The sequence below is a fragment of the Oryzias latipes genome, chromosome 17 (assembly GCF_053564925.1).
Source record: "Oryzias latipes strain Hd-rR chromosome 17, Olatipes_Hd-rR_3.1".
NCBI lineage: Eukaryota > Metazoa > Chordata > Actinopteri > Beloniformes > Adrianichthyidae > Oryzias > Oryzias latipes.
Genome location: NC_136253.1, coordinates 36,934,782 through 36,954,309, shown reverse-complemented (window position 1 = coordinate 36,954,309; position 19,528 = coordinate 36,934,782). Strand labels below are relative to the sequence as shown.

Genomic DNA, 19,528 nt, shown 5'->3' with positions numbered 1-19,528 from the left:
AAAAAAACCGTTTTTGCAGACCGAACTTTTTATTCATTGGCATTTAGACGTTTATTTTATATTGTAAGGACCCAGAGTTTGGACAGAGCTGCGGGCGCCCTCTTTATTATTCATTATGGGAGTGTCTAAACAAATGAGGCAATCACTCCCAGCTGCGTTGTTGGCTGAGCGTGAAGTCAGAGAAAGAGGAATTGTTTGAATTTGGAGAAATTTATCAAAGTTAAAAGTTGACACGGTAGTCCAGGTGCCACGCAGTGTAACAAGTGTTAGGTTAGTATACGTTTAATTCCGCCAAATCCATCGTAAGTTTGCACCAGAGTATTAATCGGTCTGAGGGTACTTGAACTCACCACAAGCACGCTAGCTGGTGCTAATGAGCATGCGCGCTCAGACTGCTGCAAGCTGTGTCCGAGGTAAGACGTGAATCTGCGTGTGTTCGCCCTAACTAGTTTTAGTTTTCTGTCAATTGTTTGTTAGTTTGTTGCAATCATAACTCACAAAGTCGGGAATTGTGTGGTGTCAATTTTACGTAGTTTGTGTGGTTTTATTTATTTTTTGTCGCTCTATATTTGCACATTTGCACTGTTTCGTGGGAGCTAGTTGAGGTTCGTGACATTTTTCTTTGATGTTTAAGTTAACTCTTCTTTATTTCTTTTTGTGCATTTTTCAATTGTTAAGGGGGAAAAACACAGAAGAAACTCTGGACAGCATTGTGAATTTTTGTTTTCTGTTAACCAGGATTGAAAGACATTGACTCAGCAGCATCCAAGCGTGGTCTTCTATTCACTGGAACACAACGCAGAGCAGAAAACTCCAGCCACTTCCAGCATCACAGCACCGCAGTGCAGCTACCAACCTGCTAACAGGTTCTGGGCCCAGGAGACGCCTGAGACCATGAAGTGTGTTTTCCACTTTAGTGAGGAAGTTGACACCATGAGCAGACGAACAGCTGATACAAGCCGCTGGTCCCCGCTTCTGTTCCATGGAGATGAGATGAACTATGGGAAACCAAGTTGTTGGATCACCTTTGAATACAGGGATTGAAAGACGCCATTCTGAATGACCCTGACGATGAGGATCCAGCTACAAATGTGGAGGCATGTGCTGAACTGATCCAGTTTCTGGATGACAAGAGCCTGTCGCTGGTGATGCGTGAGGCAGCAGATGACGGCCGCAAGGCGCTACAGATCCACAATAAAGGAAAAGACCAATCAGATCCGGACCGGCGTCCAGCAGACTGCAGCTGTGAAGGCACTCTTAGGACTTGGCAAAAATATCCCTACTTCTTATCTTATTAAAAAACTCACATCACCAGCTAAGCACCGTGAGTATACATGCATATTTATTTGTTCTCAGAGCAATTCCACGTGCATCCATCCATTCAGCAATATGCTAAAAATGTCCATTTGCTCTTTTTTAGATCCTGTAGTGCCTCCTCCCAGAGGAGGAGAACCTCCAGCCAAACATTTGGCCCAAAGGCAGCTTTTGACTGCTGGTGATTAAGTTTGTCTGTGTGTGTTTCTTAGAGTAATATGTTTCTCATTTCCTCTAGACACTTCCATGACGAGGAGCTGCTTCTTGCTGCAGCACAATGTGAAGCACAGCTAAGTGCGTCTGTGTAGTAGTCTGGGTAATATAGGAGACAGTTTTTTTGAATCAAAAACACATTTAGAAGCATTTTAACAAAACAGTTTGTTTGCCAAAAAGCCTAGTTTAGAGTCTCATTTCTTTGATCCTCTCTCTGTTCTCCACTGTCATATATCATTTATGCTATAGCAGCTGGAAGAGTCATTCTTCTGTTTCCTCAGAGGCCTGTCCTGGTCCCTCTCCATCTGTGGCAGCAGCAAAGTCAGCGCTGGAGCTTCCAGTCCACTGGAAAGAACAACTGCCTCGCTTCCAGCACCAGTGGATTGCAAAGATGGAAAGAACCGGCAAAGCAGAACTTGTGTCGCGGCTAAAGCTTTGGTGGCATCCTCCTCAGCCCGCTCTGGTTCACACTCAGCCTCCCGCCTCACCAGACATCTTCTTGTGGACGCCTCAGAAAATGTGGTCATTTCTTTTTGTCCCCAAAAGTGATGTACGTGGACAGAGAATGCTGCAGCAGATGCGGCCAGTCTCTGGTGAAGACCCCATTTTCAGAGTGGGATGAGCTTGAGGTGCGCCTGGACATCTGGCATTTCATGCGGCAATTTGCTGCAGGTGTCACGACAGAGGCTCATCCGCTCTACGGGTCTGTCTGCGTGCATTTTTGAGTGGGATCCAGAAGATGTGGCTGCTCTTTGCTGTGCCAAGGAGGCTGAGCTGGCCTCAAAGAAAAGTGGCCATGTTTCTAGAAGGACAGTCGGTGCTCCACTCCACTGTGGGAGGAGGACCAGGGGAGTGGAGGAGACTGCAGCATTGATTGGAGCACTCATCCATCCACGGTGCAGATGGGAAGGACACCCTTGGACCACGAACGGATCCAACAGATTTGGAAGGAACAGCCAAACCACCATCCGAGGACGTCCCACTCTACGTGAAGACGGGAACACTAAAGAGAGGAGGCGTGGAGCTGTCTCGCTACAGGTGTCCCTGTGGGTCGACCTCCACCTGAACCGTTTTCTACCAGGTAATGTGTGCTGAACATCTGGATTCCTAACCTTTCTGTAAACATTTCTAACATTTCCTTTCATATGGTTCAGAGACTTTTGAAACCCTGTTTGTTTCACTCAGGAGCCAGTGACGCACATTTCCAGCCATATCTCCTTCAGGGTTTGATGCCTGAAATCTTTGGATGTGTCTGCTGAGCTCCTCATCAAACACACGGCTGAGTCTGAGGTGACTGATCAGAAGATTCAGACTGAAGAAACTTCCTTTGTAAAGTTGATAATTTACATTTGTAACATGTTACAAAAAAGTTTTTTCCTGAATCAAAAAATCCCACTTTAGGTTCAAAGTACATTTTGGGGCTTTTTTTAAATACCTAATGTAGTTCTAACATTCTTGTTGTGTTTTTTAGCAGAAATCAGTGACAGAAAAATGTTTAGACACACCTGAAATGTGAGTATTTGATAAATGTGTTTGTCTTTTCCAGTCATCATGAACCTGCAGCTGCTGGATTCTCTCAGTCGACTTTTCCAGACTGAGGATGCAGGATTTGAACATTTGGTCTAGACGCTACACACAGACATTCAGCTCCATCCTCAGCAAACATTGTTCCAGCTCCAGAGGACAGGTACACTCTGCTGTTCTCTGTTCATCGATAGGAAATGATATTTGGAGGAGGTTTCTGTTTTTCATGATGTGTGTTTCTGCCTCTAAGAATCTTCAAGGGGGGGCTCCATCTGCCAGGTGCTGCAGTTTGGACTGCATTCCTTCCTCTTCCAACACGGTCCATGAAGACATGGAGGACAGAGTCTGTGGGATGAGCTGGACTGACCTGCACAGAGTCTGAACTGGATGGGTTAGTGGGGGACGACACTTCAGTGTCCTCCTTGGTCGTCTCCCATGAAGTCCACTCTGGCTCAAACAACCACGAATGGTGACACTGATGTACCTTGATCTAGGAGTTCACCTTTAATGTCTTTGGAGGTCGTTCTCTGGGCTCTTTGGATACAGGTCCAACTATCCGTCTCCTCAATTTGTCATCAATGTTCCTCTTCCATCGTCCAGGGAGGTTGGCTACTGTCCCGTGGGTCTTAAACTTCTGACTAATATGTGCCACTGTGGTCACAGGAACTTTAAGCTGCTTAGACCAGTGTTTTTCAACCTTTTTTGAGCCACGGCACACTTAAACCTTGACAAAAATCCTGCCCCCCCCCCGGCAATCTGACGTGCATTTTTGTGATAATTGTGGCAGAAAAAGCAGGAAGTTGTAGATGTTTTTTCTGAAAGATGTAATAAAAGTTAAGTTACATACAAACTATATGTTCGTTGTGGTTTCAATCCGTGTAACAAGGACGACTCATTGTACGCTGAGGCGCTGTCCCTTTAAGCCAATGCATCATGGGAGATGTAGTGTGAATACTGTGAAAAACGGCAGAAAGACTGGCATCTCTGAGCTTCAGTGTTTTGTTCACTTGTTCCACGGTCTGATACCGGATTCTGTGGAAAGCTACACCGCTAAAGACGAGCTTTAGCTGGTGTTTTTGTTGGAAATGAGTGAGTTATGAGCTAAATTGGAACAAGGAAGTGAAGACTTTTAACACTTCTGATTGGTCAGACTGATGACATGTGATTAAGCCTTCAAGAATGATTGGTGGAGACAGTTAAAGGGGCGGGACTTTTCCGAAAACAGTTATAGCTGCAGGTAAATCGCGGTGCCGTCATTCTTATCAAAATGTCTTTAATAGAATCAATTAAACACAAAGAAAAAAGTATTTTATGATCTTTTATATTCCTAACTACTCAGTGTTTTATCAGGACCTGTTTGGATGAACAAAGAGCTGATTTCCTGGAGATGGTTAATGTTTTTAGATCAGTTAATGAGGGCAATTTTCCACGGCACACTTGACCATCTCCCACGGCACACTAGTGTGCCGCGGCACACTGGTTGAAAAACACTGGCTTAGAGATGCGGAGCAGATGTGGTCTGTGACATCTGCACTGGAATAAACGACACGCCCTGAAGTCCTGTCTGACCTGCCTTGCTCCTTCCTGGGAGGAACACCTTCAGCCTCATTTGAAAGCAGCTGCATTGAAGAAACACAAGCTGGTGGGACCCTCCAAGAACCTGCAGGAGAACATCTGCTCCTCCAGTTATGATGAGGTGATGAGGATGTTCTGTCACAATGATCACAATCTGTTCTCTCTGCTCTGTGGAAGAACATAACACTGTCTCATCTCACAGCTGCTTCAACAGCAGGTGGAGGAGAGTGAAGAGATCTTCACTGAGATGATCCGTCTCATCCAGAAGAGAAGAGGTGAAGTGAAGAACAAGATCAGATTCCAACAGCTAACTGAAGCGAGGCGGGTCTTAGGTCTTCTTCAGAAGGAGCTGGAGCAGGAGATGACTGAGCTGATGAGGAGATGCTGTGAGCGTCAGCAGAGACGGGATGGCAAAGCAGTTATCTGTCACTGAAGCCTGTGTTCTTTGTGATATGAAGAAATCAAGTCAATGTGGTATTTTGTCATTTTCTCACTGAGTGAAGATGCTTTTTTTTTTGCTTTTTTTTTTTTTTTTTTTTTTTCTCTCCTTCTTTTTTCTTTTCTTTTTTCTTTTTTTTTTTTCTTGTTCCTCTTTTTTTTTCTTCTTTTTTTTCTTTTTCTATTTTCTAACTTGTCCTGTCCAACAGCTAGGCAGACAGATGAGAGCTGAGGGCCTCTTGGGTTGGACATATTTTACTTTAACAAGAGGGGTTATTAATCTTCAGACAAACCAAAGGTATGTCTGAATAAACCCCTTTTGTAATTGAGGCCAAACTTTATTAATTTCAAACATGTCTGAAAATCTTTGGTGTTGGACCGGACGGAAAAGGAAAGAGGGGAAGAAGAAAGAGGGACGTTAGAGAGAGGGGGGGTAGGGGGTGATAATAGGAGGGGAAGGGGGATAAGACCATGAAGCAGCATAAAGCAACAAGTTTACTGGTTGTTAATCATTATGGTAAGGTTCAAATGTAAAAAAAAAAAACAAAAAAAAAGGGCGGAGCCTGTCCACACACGCACTCAAATGTTATAAACACACCTGTTAGTTGCAAAAATGTCCACCTGTCGACATGTACACAAAACAGATAGTGTTCACACGCATACTTATGCCTTAAAACCAACTAGTGTGAAATATTTCAGTCATTCAGTCTGTTGAGCTGACACCTGTGCTCAGGTGAGTGTTTATGTTCTTCTAAAATGGATGGTGGAACGTGAAAAGAAGGAGGGAGAGTGCCCAGCCATCCCCACCCCAAGACCCCCACCGCACCAGCAGCGGCAGCCGGATTCCCCCCAACACCACACGGGAACCGGCAGGGAACAACCGCCGCCCGGGCGACCAAGCCCGCCACCCAGGCCAGGGCCAGCAGGGCCGCCGCAAGGCCCCCAGAGCCAGAGAGCAGGGAGGCACGGAGGGAAAGAGGGCGCCGCCCCAGCCCAACCAGGAGAGCAGCCCCCCCGCCGCGCCGGGAGAACCCAACGCAGGGCCCCACCGGAGAAGGACGCCCACAGCCCCAGACGAGCACCCCACCACCACCCAGGAGTTCCGGGCATCCCCCCGCCCCAACCCCAGGTACGGGCCAGGACCCCCCAAGGGAGACCCACTCCGCACTCCAGGCAGCCATCCGCCCGGCCTGAGTGAAGATGCTTGAATGCTTCCCATAACCTACAATGATTGACATGTAACACTCACAAAAGCTCATCTAGCTTACATTCTGATGTGGTGACAATTTTCACCTTTTGTAAGTGTAACCCTCAGCATCAGCAAGTCTGCTTCCGGCCCCTCGACGCCATCCCTCTGCGTTGTGTTTTTATTGATGTTGTATGGTGGTGGAGTGACGAAGAGAGAACCACAGGACACTGGATGCTGGATTCAGGATTGTGACTGAACCACAAACTCCTGTTGTTTTAATTAGAACTTGACATCCACTCAGCAGTCAGGCAGCTTCAGAACATGCACAAGGAAACTCGTGTCAGGTAAACTTAGACATTGCAAATTGTAAATTTAAAACAAAAGAAACATAAATCAGAATAAAACCATAAATTAATAAGGTTACCAAAGGTTAATACAAAATGATAATTACAGAGACATCATACAAAAATAATATATCTTTCAGCGTCTAAATCCCACGGAATTAAATCATGTCTGCCTGCATCGCCGTCACGTGCAGCCTGCTCACGGACCCCTCCCCCCTGACAACTAGCTAACGGCTGCTTCCTAACAAAACTTTATTTAAACTAAACTAAGTGCAAATGCCTCATACTTCTTTTTCAACTTAAAAGTTTAAAACAGTTTAATGAACAGTCATGAAACAAGATTACAAATTACCAGTTTTAACATGTGTAACTGTAACAACCTGCGGGGCCGCACAGCCCATCTTACCTTCAGAACATGCACAAGGAAACTGAAGACAAAATGGCGCCAACCCAGCAAAACCCCAACCGAACTACGGTGTCCCATCTGGCCCACTCATTTGAGCACAAGGGCTAGTCTCGACAGTGCTGCCACCCTGTGGTCACAGGAGTCACCTGTCCTACATCCACCCCGACTTTAATTGATGGCGTCCCAGCCATCAGACAAATGCCCCTGCCCTAGCCCTTCAAAGACCACCCACCGAACAAACCATATTGTGTCCCATTAAAATTTTGTGTATTTTGAACCCAAAGGAATTAACTATTTCTAATGGATCATTATGACAGAGCTTCTCTCCTAGCTTTCACTCTCTGCCACAACTCCCAGCCTCGGTTTATCTTTTCTTGGTCTTTCAAAGGCCCTGCGGCCTGGTGTAGTAGGCACAGTTTTTTTGGGGGGCGCCTATTCCTAGGTGGGTTTCTTTTTGGAAAGTCAGGAACTTGAGAAGTGTGACCCCCACTTGTAGCTGCTGTTGTCTCTGTTGCCTCGTTCATCAGTTCTGCGCTGAAGTCCACCATGTTGTCGTGTTCATGCTCACCATCTGTCAAGTCTTGCACATCCCTTTCCACATTGTCCTCCACATCCCCCAGCACTCTGTCCTCCATCACACCTGGCTCGGTGCCTATGTCTCCAGTTGTTACGTCAGTCTCTAGCAGCTCCTCCACAGGATCCTCATTCTGCTCCACTGGGAGGAACATGCACTGAGTGAGAAGGTTTCTATGAACAACTCGTTCTGCTCCTCCATTCTCTGGACGCACCACATAGACCGGGATGCCCTTCTGTTTTTTCACCACAATGTACGGGTGACACTCCCATTTGTCCCCAAGCTTTTGTCGCCCCTCTATATGACAGACCTTGACCAGCACTCGATCCCCTGGGCTGAAGGCGTGGCTTTTTGCAGTTCGGTCATAGTACTTCTTCTGCTGTCCTTTGGCATGTTGAGATGTTTTGTTAGCCTGGGCGTAGGCCTGTGAAAGACAGTCAGAGAGGGTCTGCACATAGTCACTGTACCCACATTCCTCAGCCCTGATAGAGAGTCCAAAAACAAGGTCCACTGGAAGCCTGGGGTGTCTCCCAAACATCAGGAAGTAAGGTGTATAGCCTGTGGAATCATGCCGTGTGCAGTTATAAGCATGTGTCATGGCATCTAAATGTTCATGCCAGTGGGGTTTCAGGTGCGGCTCAAGTGTCCCAAGCATATTGAGCAGAGTTCTGTTGAACCTCTCGGTCACTCCATTCCCCTGGGGATGGTAAGGCGTGGTGTGTGTTTTGGTGATGCCGACACATTTGCACAGCTCTCTCACAATAGCACTCTCAAAATTGCGACCTTGGTCTGCATGCAATTTTGATGGGAAACCAAATCTGCAAAAGAAGTTTTTCCAGAGCACTTTAGCCACTGTGCGAGCTTTTTGGTCTTTAGTGGGGTAGGCCTGTGCATATCGGGAAAAGTGGTCTGTTACAATAAGTACATTCTCTATTCCACCTTTGGACTTTTCCAGGGTCAAAAAGTCCACACACACAAGCTCCATGGGTGCGCTACTGTGAATACTGACCAGAGGAGCTCTGAGACCTGCGGTTGGTGTTTTCCTGAGGCAGCATCTTTCGCATTGCTCGCACCATGTTTTTACATCCTGGAACATTCTTGGCCAGTAAAACCGCTCTCTGATCATCTGCAGCGTTCTCTCAAATCCCAGATGCCCCGAGTCATCATGAAGAGCAGTTTTGACTGAATTTCGAAGTTGCTCAGGCAAAACGAGCTGGTGGACTGCACCTCTGTGAGTGTCCTCTATGTTCCGGTACAGAATTCCATCTTTTATTACCAACCTCCTCCACTCCTTTAAGAGGAGTCTTCCTTGCGTGTCACCACTGAGTCTCACCCTGCGACAGGGTTTGTGGCCCCGGCTCTTAAAGTGAAGGACTGAACCAATAACGGGGTCCCCCCTCTGAGCAGCCCGCATCTCTTGTGTTGTCATGGCAGGGAGCGACTCAGTCCCCACATCCCCGTAAGGCTCTGACATAGGAGGTTCACTGGTCTCAGGCTCTCCTAAAACAGCAGGAGGAAGTTCTGCTAACACACTTGTTTGCACCCGCTGTGGGCACATCTGCAGAACATCCGAAACATCCTGGGTGGACAGGCGAGAGAGGGCATCAGCATTGGTGTTATTCTGGCCTCTGCGGTACTGGATGTTGAAATTAAATGCTGACAGCCGAGACACCCACCGCTGACCTGTTGCATCCAGTTTTGCAGTAGTCATCACATACTTGAGGGGGTTGTTATCAGTCTGGACAGAAAATTCTCGCCCGTAGAGGTGGTCATAAAATTTGTCCGTGACTGCCCATTTCAGTGCTAGAAACTCAAGTTTATGTGCTGGGTATCTCGACTCTGCGGGGCTCAACCCTCGGCTTCCATAGGCTATGACCCTCTCTGCTCCATCCTGCACCTGCGCCAGCACAGCACCGAGCCCTTCTCCTGATGCATCAGTCTGAAGAATGAAAGGCCTGTTGTAGTCAGGGTAACCAAGCACAGGTGCAGTGACCAGTCTTTCCTTCAAGGAGTCAAATGCCTCCGCACATTCGCTCGTCCACACAAATGGTTGGCCAGAGTTTGTGCACTGCATCTTCCCTCTTTTCTTCTTTCTGGGATCGCCTGAGGTGAGGCGATACAAAGGAGCTGCCAGTGTGGAGTAGTTCTGCACATACCGCCTGTAATATCCTGCAAACCCCAGAAACTGCAGGACTTCTTTTCTAGTGGTTGGCTGAGGCCAGTTCTTAACCTTACTGATCTTTTCTGGATCCGTTCTAATTCCTTCAGCAGACACCAAATGACCGAGATATTGCACCTCTTCCCTCACCAGTAGGCACTTGGAGGGCTTTAGCTTCAGCCCATGCTCACGGAGTCGGTCAAACACCAGCTGCAGCCTTTCCAGGTGTTCCTCAAATGATTTTGAGAAAATTATGAGGTCATCCAGATAAATCAGAAGATGAGTGAAATTCATGTCCCCAAAGCAGCAAGTCATGAGCCTCTGAAAAGTGGATGGTGCATTCTGTAGCCCAAAAGGCATCCTGTTGGCTTCAAACAGTCCCATAGGAGTGCTGAATGCTGTTTTGTGCCTATCATGCTCTGCCACCTCCACCTGCCAGTAACCCGATGTCAGATCAAGTGTGGAGAAATACTTTGCCTGGCCCAGTGACTCCAGCGCCTCCTCAATCCTTGGCAAGGGAAATGCGTCTCTCGTACTGCAGGAGTTAAGCCGTCTGTAATCAATGCACAGCCTTAATGACCCATCCTTCTTTGTAACAATCACCACTGGCGAAGCATACGGGCTCTTGCTTGGCCGAATGACTCCTGCAGTCTCCATTTCACCTAGCATGCGCCTGACATCCTGCCACTGGGAGGGGGGAATCTTACGGTATGGGAGCCGAAAGGGTTTAGAATCAACGAGGGGAATTTCATGCTGTACTGTTTTTGTGTGACCAAAATCTGTTGGGTGCTGCGAAAACACATCTGCATTCTTCTCCACAAGCTCCAGCAGAAGGGAGCGCTGTTGTTCATTCTCCACAGCTGCTTCAGTCAGATTGACACCAGCACCTTTCACCACCTGGCCAAAACTCAGACACGCACCATCTTCCTGTTGTCCTTCACCCTCCTCCTGCTCGTCACCTGCAAACTCCACCACATTGCGGACCAGGAATACATTGGCCAGTTTTGTGTGAGGCATGATAGTCACAGCTCGCTCAGAAAGGTTCATGACGCGGACTGGGCCACAGCCTTTGTTAACATCGGCAAGTACCTTTGCGACCAGGAGGTTTGGGGGGAGATGCAGAAATGGATGGCCTTCAATAACAGCCGTAAATGTCTTTCTTTGTGGGCCAGATTTAATTTTGCACCACAAGTCAACTTCTTTTCCTCCCGGAATTAAAACCTTCTTGCCTGTGTACACAGCAGGGCCCACCAGGCCATCCATGTTGCCCTGGATGGCATCCCCAAGTTGCAACAGGGCTGTATACCACTCAGGATAGTGTTCCTTGATTTGATGGAGGAACTGCTGCCCATGAGTGACTTGGAGATCATGTTTAGCAGCCCGCAGCACATTTGTGCCTATCAGCAGGGGGACCGTTGAACGGTACACAGAATCTGGAACAACAAAAGCAGGCACCATCTTGTAGTCTTGGCCTAACAGTTTCAAGTTTATATGCACCACGCCATAGTAAGGCACTGTCTGGCCTCCAGCACCTTCAATTGGTATCTTGGAAGCTTGCAGCTGTTGTTCTTTGAGGGTAGGATGGCTACACCAGAACGTATGCGTGATGCTAGTCACTTGTGAGCCAGAGTCAATGAGCGCTTTACACTTCATACCACTGACTTCCACTTCACCCTCATTCCGTGGGCCCACCAGAGATGGTCCTTTTCCTCCATCATAAGCTTCTCCCTCCTGCTGTGGGGAACTTTGCTGCTTGCCCATGGTGACCCCCACTCCCACGGGCTCTAAGAGTTTAAAGCCTGTGATGGTGACATGGCAGCCTCTTCAGCAAGGGTTGATGGCTGCGGCTGCTGAGCCCAGGTAGGATTAGGGCAGGGGCTGGGGAACGCTGCTTTGCAGACACGAGCTATATGTCCCTGCTTCCCACATCGATAACATACAAAACTCTGATTTTTTTCAGTGTTCGTCATGGGCGGGGTGGAGTAAGGAGGGGCGGGTGGGCGAGGTCTTGGCGAAGGAGCAGGGGGGGACTGGGGCCATGATGGGCGGCTCAGAGGAGGACCAGCAATTCTTGCCTCAAGTCTTGATAATTTGGCCATATGTTCCTCTTGATTAATGGCTAACTTTTGCACCAGTTCTGTCAGTGCTGATAGCTCAGAGGATGGTTTAGCTCTTTCAGCTTGGACATTTGTGCTATACTCCGCTGCAAATTGAACCTGTGTACCTGGTTTCTTTGACTTGGGCTGGGAGTGGAACTTTTTGGATTCTCTTGCCAGATCTCGCAGCTCAACTTGCAACTCTCTGAAGCTTAAGAGCCTAGGCTTCATGGGGGCAATTCTAACAAACACCTCTTCATCACAGAGTCCCCTCAGAAATTGTCGGGTGAGCTTGCTGTCGCGATCTGGGAAGGGCCTGCTCCTTCTTTGGCTTTCTTCTACCGAGCGCAGGATGGATTCAAGGGCAATTGCATATGAGCAGGCAGATTCCCCAGGCCTTTGGGTGCGCTCATAGAAGTCAGCTAATGGATCCAAGGAGCCCTGAGCATCACCATATTCCGCCCGCAGTTCCTCAAAGGCTTTTTCTGGTGTCTGCTCAGAAGAGGGCAGGTTCAAAACCAGTTTCCGAGCTTCTCCACTCAGGTGCCTCACCACAGTTGAAAAGCGGAGGTGTGCTGGTAATTCAATTGCATCCAGAAGGTACTGCATATCCCGTATCCAATCATCAACCAGCATTTTGCTATCTGTATGGCCCGTAAAAACTTGGACATTTCTCACCTGGTGTGTCTGCATAAATCCACCATATGTCATATGTGCAGTGCTTGGGTTTGGAGTAGTCCCGGAGTTTCTTAATGGGGGATTAGGTGCATATGAGGCCAATAATGGGTTGGTGGAATGAGATGGGGGAGCCACCTGTGGTGGTAGTTTGGATGGCATAGTGTGTTGGGGATGGATTGCGGTAGCAGTGTGGTTATGGGATGTGGTCTTCAGGTTTATAGGGGTTGACAGAGTCAGGCTGGATTCCAATGCACCCATGGTTGGAGGTAAGGCAGCAGTTGAAGGGCCTTGAGAGTAAAAAATAGGTGACGGCAGTGTGGGCATCTGGGAGACACATCCTGTAGGTGGAGTGCCATTTGCGGTGGCATCAGCTGGTGGGTGATGGTGGTTCAGTGCAGGAGCATAGGGCACGGTGCAGGATTGGGAGTACCCCATGTACCCCTGTTGCCTTGGAGTGAGCGGAGGGCTGAGGTGGGAGACAGCTTGGGGATGTATGGGGAGCTCTGGCACAGTTGGTGCTTGTTGTGGCACGGGGTGCCGAATGTCGCTAAGCGGGGCCATTGGCTGAGGAATGCTGACTTGGGCCGGAGGGGCTGGTGTAGTGTAATATGGTGAGAGCACAGGGGGCTGCAAGCTTAGCCATGACTCTGGGTCTTGCCCCAGGGGGTGTCTATGAGGCTGGGACTCAAAACCCAAGAGCTGCGAGTGGGGGCTGGTATAACGGGTGGTGTCATAGAGCTGCTTTGGTCTCACTACTGGCTGTTGGCTTGCTGTGTTGTGTTCTGCCATTCTCCCATCACTGAAGGGAATAACTTTGATCTCATCAAGTTCATGAGAGTGGCTTAGTGCTGGACCCTGAGGAGGACAGCTGTGTGCAGGTGCACCTGGAGACATCCCCAGGTTTAGTGGAGGGTCTATGTACTCGCTTAACATCTTATTCTGCCTGCCGCTATTATGCACACATGCAAAAAACAAAAAAAAAAATGTCCGTTCTGAATGCTAGGAGTGTATTTGGAACTGGGCGTGGGACTAGTTATACTTTATAGCCCAAGGTATGAGGGTAGGCAATGTAAAAATAAAGTAAAATTCAGCAGAAAAAAAAATAAAATTCAGTCACGATTCAAATCAAAACCATATAACAGTCCAGCAATAACCCACTTGTTCAAAATGTCTCCAAGTTAAACCAAGTAGCTGCATAAGACATAATCTTGAAAACTAATAGCACACTTTTAAAGAAAAGGGAGAGAAAAAAAATACATCAGGTTTCATTTAGCTTAGAATTAAAATAATGACACTGATTTTTTTTTTTTTTTTCACTATATATCAAAAACAGGAAAACTCAATCACTTACACTCCACTTCTTGAGAATAAAGGATACCCGTTTTGTAGGTGGATGCCTATCTAGAATCAGAGTCTGCAGGGTCCAAGAGACTGTCACAATCCGGGTCACGGCACCAAAGATGTAACCCTCAGCATCAGCAAGTCTGCTTCCGGCCCCTCGACGCCATCCCTCTGCGTTGTGTTTTTATTGATGTTGTATGGTGGTGGAGTGACGAAGAGAGAACCACAGGACACTGGATGCTGGATTCAGGATTGTGACTGAACCACAAACTCCTGTTGTTTTAATTAGAACTTGACATCCACTCAGCAGTCAGGCAGCTTCAGAACATGCACAAGGAAACTCGTGTCAGGTAAACTTAGACATTGCAAATTGTAAATTTAAAACAAAAGAAACATAAATCAGAATAAAACCATAAATTAATAAGGTTACCAAAGGTTAATACAAAATGATAATTACAGAGACATCATACAAAAATAATATATCTTTCAGCGTCTAAATCCCACGGAATTAAATCATGTCTGCCTGCATCGCCGTCACGTGCAGCCTGCTCACGGACCCCTCCCCCCTGACAACTAGCTAACGGCTGCTTCCTAACAAAACTTTATTTAAACTAAACTAAGTGCAAATGCCTCATACTTCTTTTTCAACTTAAAAGTTTAAAACAGTTTAATGAACAGTCATGAAACAAGATTACAAATTACCAGTTTTAACATGTGTAACTGTAACAACCTGCGGGGCCGCACAGCCCATCTTACCTTCAGAACATGCACAAGGAAACTGAAGACAAAATGGCGCCAACCCAGCAAAACCCCAACCGAACTACGGTGTCCCATCTGGCCCACTCATTTGAGCACAAGGGCTAGTCTCGACAGTGCTGCCACCCTGTGGTCACAGGAGTCACCTGTCCTACATAAGAATTCAAAAAACTTTCTGTGTGAACATGACTTATGAAACCCTGTTTGTTTCACTCAGGAGCCACTGTCACACATTTCCAGCCATATCTCCTTGAGGGTTCGATGCGTTGGAATGATGAAGGGATGGAGGACGCTGTCAAAGAAAATTCTTCCTTCCAGTTATTTGAAACTACAATGAGAGAGGCCGTGGAGCAACTCAGCCAAGCAGAGCTTGGAAGCCCTGGGATGAGAGTTATCGTCCTCCTGGAGCATAAACAGGTAAGAAATATATACATTAGTTATTCTGCAATTGATCTATTTAGCTCCTAATGTCACGACAGCACTAAGAGCTTTTTTTACTTTGTGTGGGTGAATTGCTTGACTGGCCATGCTCCAGACCCCTGAAGAGGAGAACAGGCTGCTGGAGAGAGTCGATGAGCAGGACTTCCAAGACTGTCCCAGTGTTAGATGACCCCCACCTTGATGTTGTTGCCAGCCCCTCATCTTCACCTCAGCCACGACCGCACCTGGAGTCACAGCCTTCTTACTCGGTGGGACTCCTTACCTCACTGACCTACAAGTTACAGAGGCCATTGGATCATGGACGGCTCTCCTGGATGTGGATAAAGAGCGGGTCAACTACCAGCCCCGGCACCAGCCTCAACTTACACACGGCCGCTTTAAGGCACCAAAACGCTCCGGGGTGACACCAGGAGTGGAAAGTGTCAAAAGGTGTCTCAGTGGACATCCTGGGTTCCAGCTCAGTGGCCAAGCACCAGCCGCTTGGTTCAATTAAGTTTTCTTTGTATAGCCCAAATTCACAACAACAGTCGTCTCCATGTTAAGGCTGTATGCATCAAGCTTAGCAGATTACATGAGACTCCCACCAAAAAGGTTGGAGGTGGTCCAAAACCCTCACGGATTACTACCATACCCAGGATTTAGTGCAGAGGCTGATGGATCCATGATCCAGCTGTTTGAGCTCAATCAGAGGAAACTCCTTCAGTGGTGAGCACAGCTCGTTATTTTCTTCCATTTCACAGACTTTTCCAACATTATCATAATACCTTTGATTCATTTTAGGTTTCAGCGGCGGCAGAAAAACCAACAAATGAGGCCGAGGACACTCATTGACTCCACCCGAGCCAGTTGCTGTAGCTGCAAGCGACCTTCCAGCTCCAAGGGATAAAATGGATGAGGCACCACATCCACATCTGGGCCAAACTTCAAATGGATTCTCCCTCTAAATAGAGCAGGACAGGTATGGTGTCAAATTAGCGCCTAAAGTATTGCGCATCAAAACAGTAAAACCGCGCATCAAAACCCCAAATCTGCAAATCAAAATGCATAAATTGAGAACCAAAACCCACAATTTGCAACCAAAAGCCTTTCCCCAAAGCACAATCCTATTTCTCAGCTGCCGATTTGTTTTCTCGCCATTCTGAAATCCTGTTTTGAGTTGCAGTTTTATTTTGAAATTATCTTTTTGAGTTGCGCTTTTATTTTTTGAGTTGCTCTTTTATTTTTTGCGGTTTTGATTCTAAAACCTGTCCACGTAAAAACAGCGACATGTCAGTCAAGGGGAGGGGAGGCGGGACATCCCTGATATCCAGAAGCTCATTGGCTGCCGAATAACACCGAGTCTTACGTCAACAGACCAGTTTAGAATGTGCCGGTAAGTTTTCATGTTTTTCATATCTTTTACTATATTAAACGATCAAACTTGTACTTTATTTAACCATAGGACGCCAGCACAATCAGATGAGGAGCTCCACCAGTAGCTGCTAGTGAAAAAAGATGTTAGAAAGTTAGATGTTGCATGACAAACTATCACCATTGTCCTCCCGTGTTAGCATGCTAGCTAGCTCAATGCTAGCGGGGTTTCCAGCTCTTTTCATGACTTTTATGGATTAAACAGAGTCGATTTTTTTTTTTTTTTTTTTTTTTTTTTTTTTTACCACAGTGTCAGGATCGGTCATGTCAACCGGGGAATAATTGCCCGTGGATTGTCACTAGGGTTAATCAAATATGTTATAACCTACAAGGTTTCTCAATATTTTTTAAGAAGTACATTCATGTATATATAAGCTTTCTCAATATTTCCTTAGGGATTACAGAAGAATTGAACAACAAAGCAACACATTGCTGCAAGAAAGTGACACCTTTCCTAGTTTGGGCTCAAGTTAATCCCCATTTTAAAAAATAAATAAAAGTAAAATTATGATTCAGAAACACAATTTTTATTTGAGGTACCAGAGCAAATTTCCCACGGGTGGGATCAATAAAGTTTTTCTGATTCTGAACTGTATTCCAAAACCATTTTATTCTCAACCTTAAAGATTGCAGGTTAACACAGGAACTTAACTCTCACAATATGCAGCTACTGAGTGTCATTTAAGGTGTGTGTTTTAACACATTTTAACTGTCTTAAATACATTTTTTTCTTTGTGTGCAGGATGCTGTGGATATTGGACGACAGTCTAACTTAAACCAGGCAGAGCAGGAAACTGTTGGAGTTGTTCCAGTGACGTGCAGTCAGGAGAGGCAGGTGAGGCTGTGCCTCACCTGTCATTATGGGAAGAAAAGAGAAAAAATAAATTCAATTATTATATTTAATCAGTAATTTGTGCTTTGCAGTCATTTTCCATTTTAAATGTACCATTTTTTGGTGTTTTTCCTTTTCAAAATCGCTGAATTTCCGCATCTGCCATTCAGATACTAAGTGACGTGCGATGAGGCACCAGCCCGCTGAGCCTCACCTTGGATTGCGCAATACCTATGCAGTCAGACGGTACTGCTGTCTCTCTGTATGTCGGTTCAATCACTTGTACTATATCAGCTGAGTTTACATAATTTAGCAGCTGTATATGATGTACAGTGTTTGTTTTTATAAATAACTGTATGTGAGGGACGTGTTTCTTGTGCTGAGCGCTAAACGCCGGCGAAAAAGCCGCTGGGTGAGGCCCGACATTATCGTGCCTCATGTTAGGGGGCGCCGGTGAGCCCTGAGATTATGAAGAAAAAAAAATAATGGAACAAGTGATAGCAAGCGGCAAGTCATTTTCTTCAGAAGGAGCGGCGTATGGACTTTATTTACAAGTAAAGGTAAGACGATAATAAGGTTTGTGCTTTTTTCTATGCTGCAGTTTATATATGAAAAAAACACATGTTGAAATGATATTTTAAACAAAACACGTTAACTGTTGTCAATCAAATGGTGAATAAGTTACTCAGTATGGTTCCTATGTTTGTAAATCTGACTGATGACGTCAGTGCCTCACCAGCCATTAACCTCACCGCACGTCACTGAGTTGTTCCCTCTGTGGTTTGTCCTCTCAGACCTGTCACTATTGTTCAACCCTTGTGGGACATCGGAAAACCATGGCCAAGACATTAACATTAATGTACTGATATATGCATGTCTATGGAGTCCTATACTGTTCATAATTAAATAAATAAATATTTGATTAAATAAATAAATGTGACCTCATGCAAATACACAGTCAACCAATAAATCTCTCATAAATATATAAAAAGACCATGAAATGGTGAAAAACCTGCACACTGATTTTAAATTAGCCATTATATTATTCAATATATTTCATTTTGCTTTAAAAACCTGTTCATTATTTTAAAAAAGCATTTTAAAATATTAATTTTAATCATGTGGAATATATTATAATTTTACGTCTTTTTTCAGAACCTTGGATTTCAAAATCAATATTTTCCAAAGTAGCTTTGTTTTTATTTCATTTTGCTGTTTTTCACAATGGCTTATTTATTTCATGAAGACCTTTTTCAGGAGAATTGGTCTGTCAATCAAACCAGACAAGGCGGAGACACTTTTGTGATTGGCTACTCCTTTACTCAGACATGAGCAGGAGCACCCTGACTACATCGATCGAAGATGCTTCAGTGAACGTGACGGCGCGATGCCCACTCCTCAACACTAGGGGGAGTATGCACCTAAACACATCCAGTGTTACCAGAAATTGGGCAGTTTTGGTTCTAAATTTGCAGATAAAAGTGGCTTTGGGCGAGTGTGCATAATTCGGGTGATTTTGTGCTCGGTTCTGCAATTTTCATCTTCTCATGAACATCTAGTAGTGGCCTAAGTTAGGCTGAGTGACTTTTGCAACACTCTGTGAACTGGAGTTCATTAAACACATCATGCCGCGTGTGGGAGGAGCTAGCAGCTAATGCTTTAGCCTGATAGCCACTTGGAGCGATTGCCTGTGTTTATCTCACTTAAAATGCATGGATGCACAATGCACATGGAGAATGTTAAGAGATCAGGTTTATTTATTTGGAATAGTTCCACAACAATGTTTCCATGTTTGAGTTCATGAGATCATCCCAGAGAGTCTTCAGCTCCTGCAGTCAACTATGTCTGTTACGTATAAATCAGAGCGCCCAGCGCAAAAAGTGTGTGTGTCTGTGAGCGCAAGTTAAGTTAAGGGTCTGTTGTTCAGTTCGCCGGAAAAGTAATAATAAAAAAGTATATCCAAAGTACAGAGACTGATTCTTTTAATCACCCGCTCTGAGAGGTCTGAACGGGGAAGTGATCCCAAATCAAACCCCGGATCTCCGCTGCGTTTACAACCAGAAAGAGAAACTTTCGCAGGAAAGGTTCAACATTTTCCCCAAGAGGGGAAAAAAAAACAGAGGACCTAATTTATAATCATTGTCTCAATGAAAATAAAAAAAATATAAGGTTCAGGAGGCCCAAGCAGGCTTGTTCCCCTATCCACTGCTGTCTGGTCCGACTCTGTCGGTCCGCCAGC

At 45.9% G+C, this 19,528-nt stretch overlaps 1 long non-coding RNA gene across 6 annotated transcripts; it reads left to right on the top strand.

Moving 5' to 3' along the window:
- Positions 1–67: 67 nt before the first annotated feature.
- LOC111949052 (uncharacterized) lies at positions 68–17,304 on the top strand. 6 transcript variants are annotated; one of them, XR_013650744.1, is made up of 13 exons: positions 69–413; positions 739–1,324; positions 1,421–1,608; positions 1,809–2,608; positions 2,713–2,817; positions 3,074–3,214; positions 3,302–4,747; positions 4,829–4,901; positions 14,824–15,023; positions 15,142–15,752; positions 15,828–16,005; positions 16,310–16,419; positions 17,200–17,304. It is a non-coding gene; the product is annotated as an uncharacterized LOC111949052 (long non-coding RNA). The 6 variants fall into 6 exon arrangements; XR_013650747.1 differs by lacking the exon at positions 16,310–16,419 and having other exon boundaries at positions 68–413; positions 2,713–2,856; positions 17,200–17,288; XR_013650748.1 differs by lacking the exon at positions 16,310–16,419 and having other exon boundaries at positions 68–413; positions 1,421–1,630; positions 17,200–17,288.
- Positions 17,305–19,528: the final 2,224 nt, after the last annotated feature.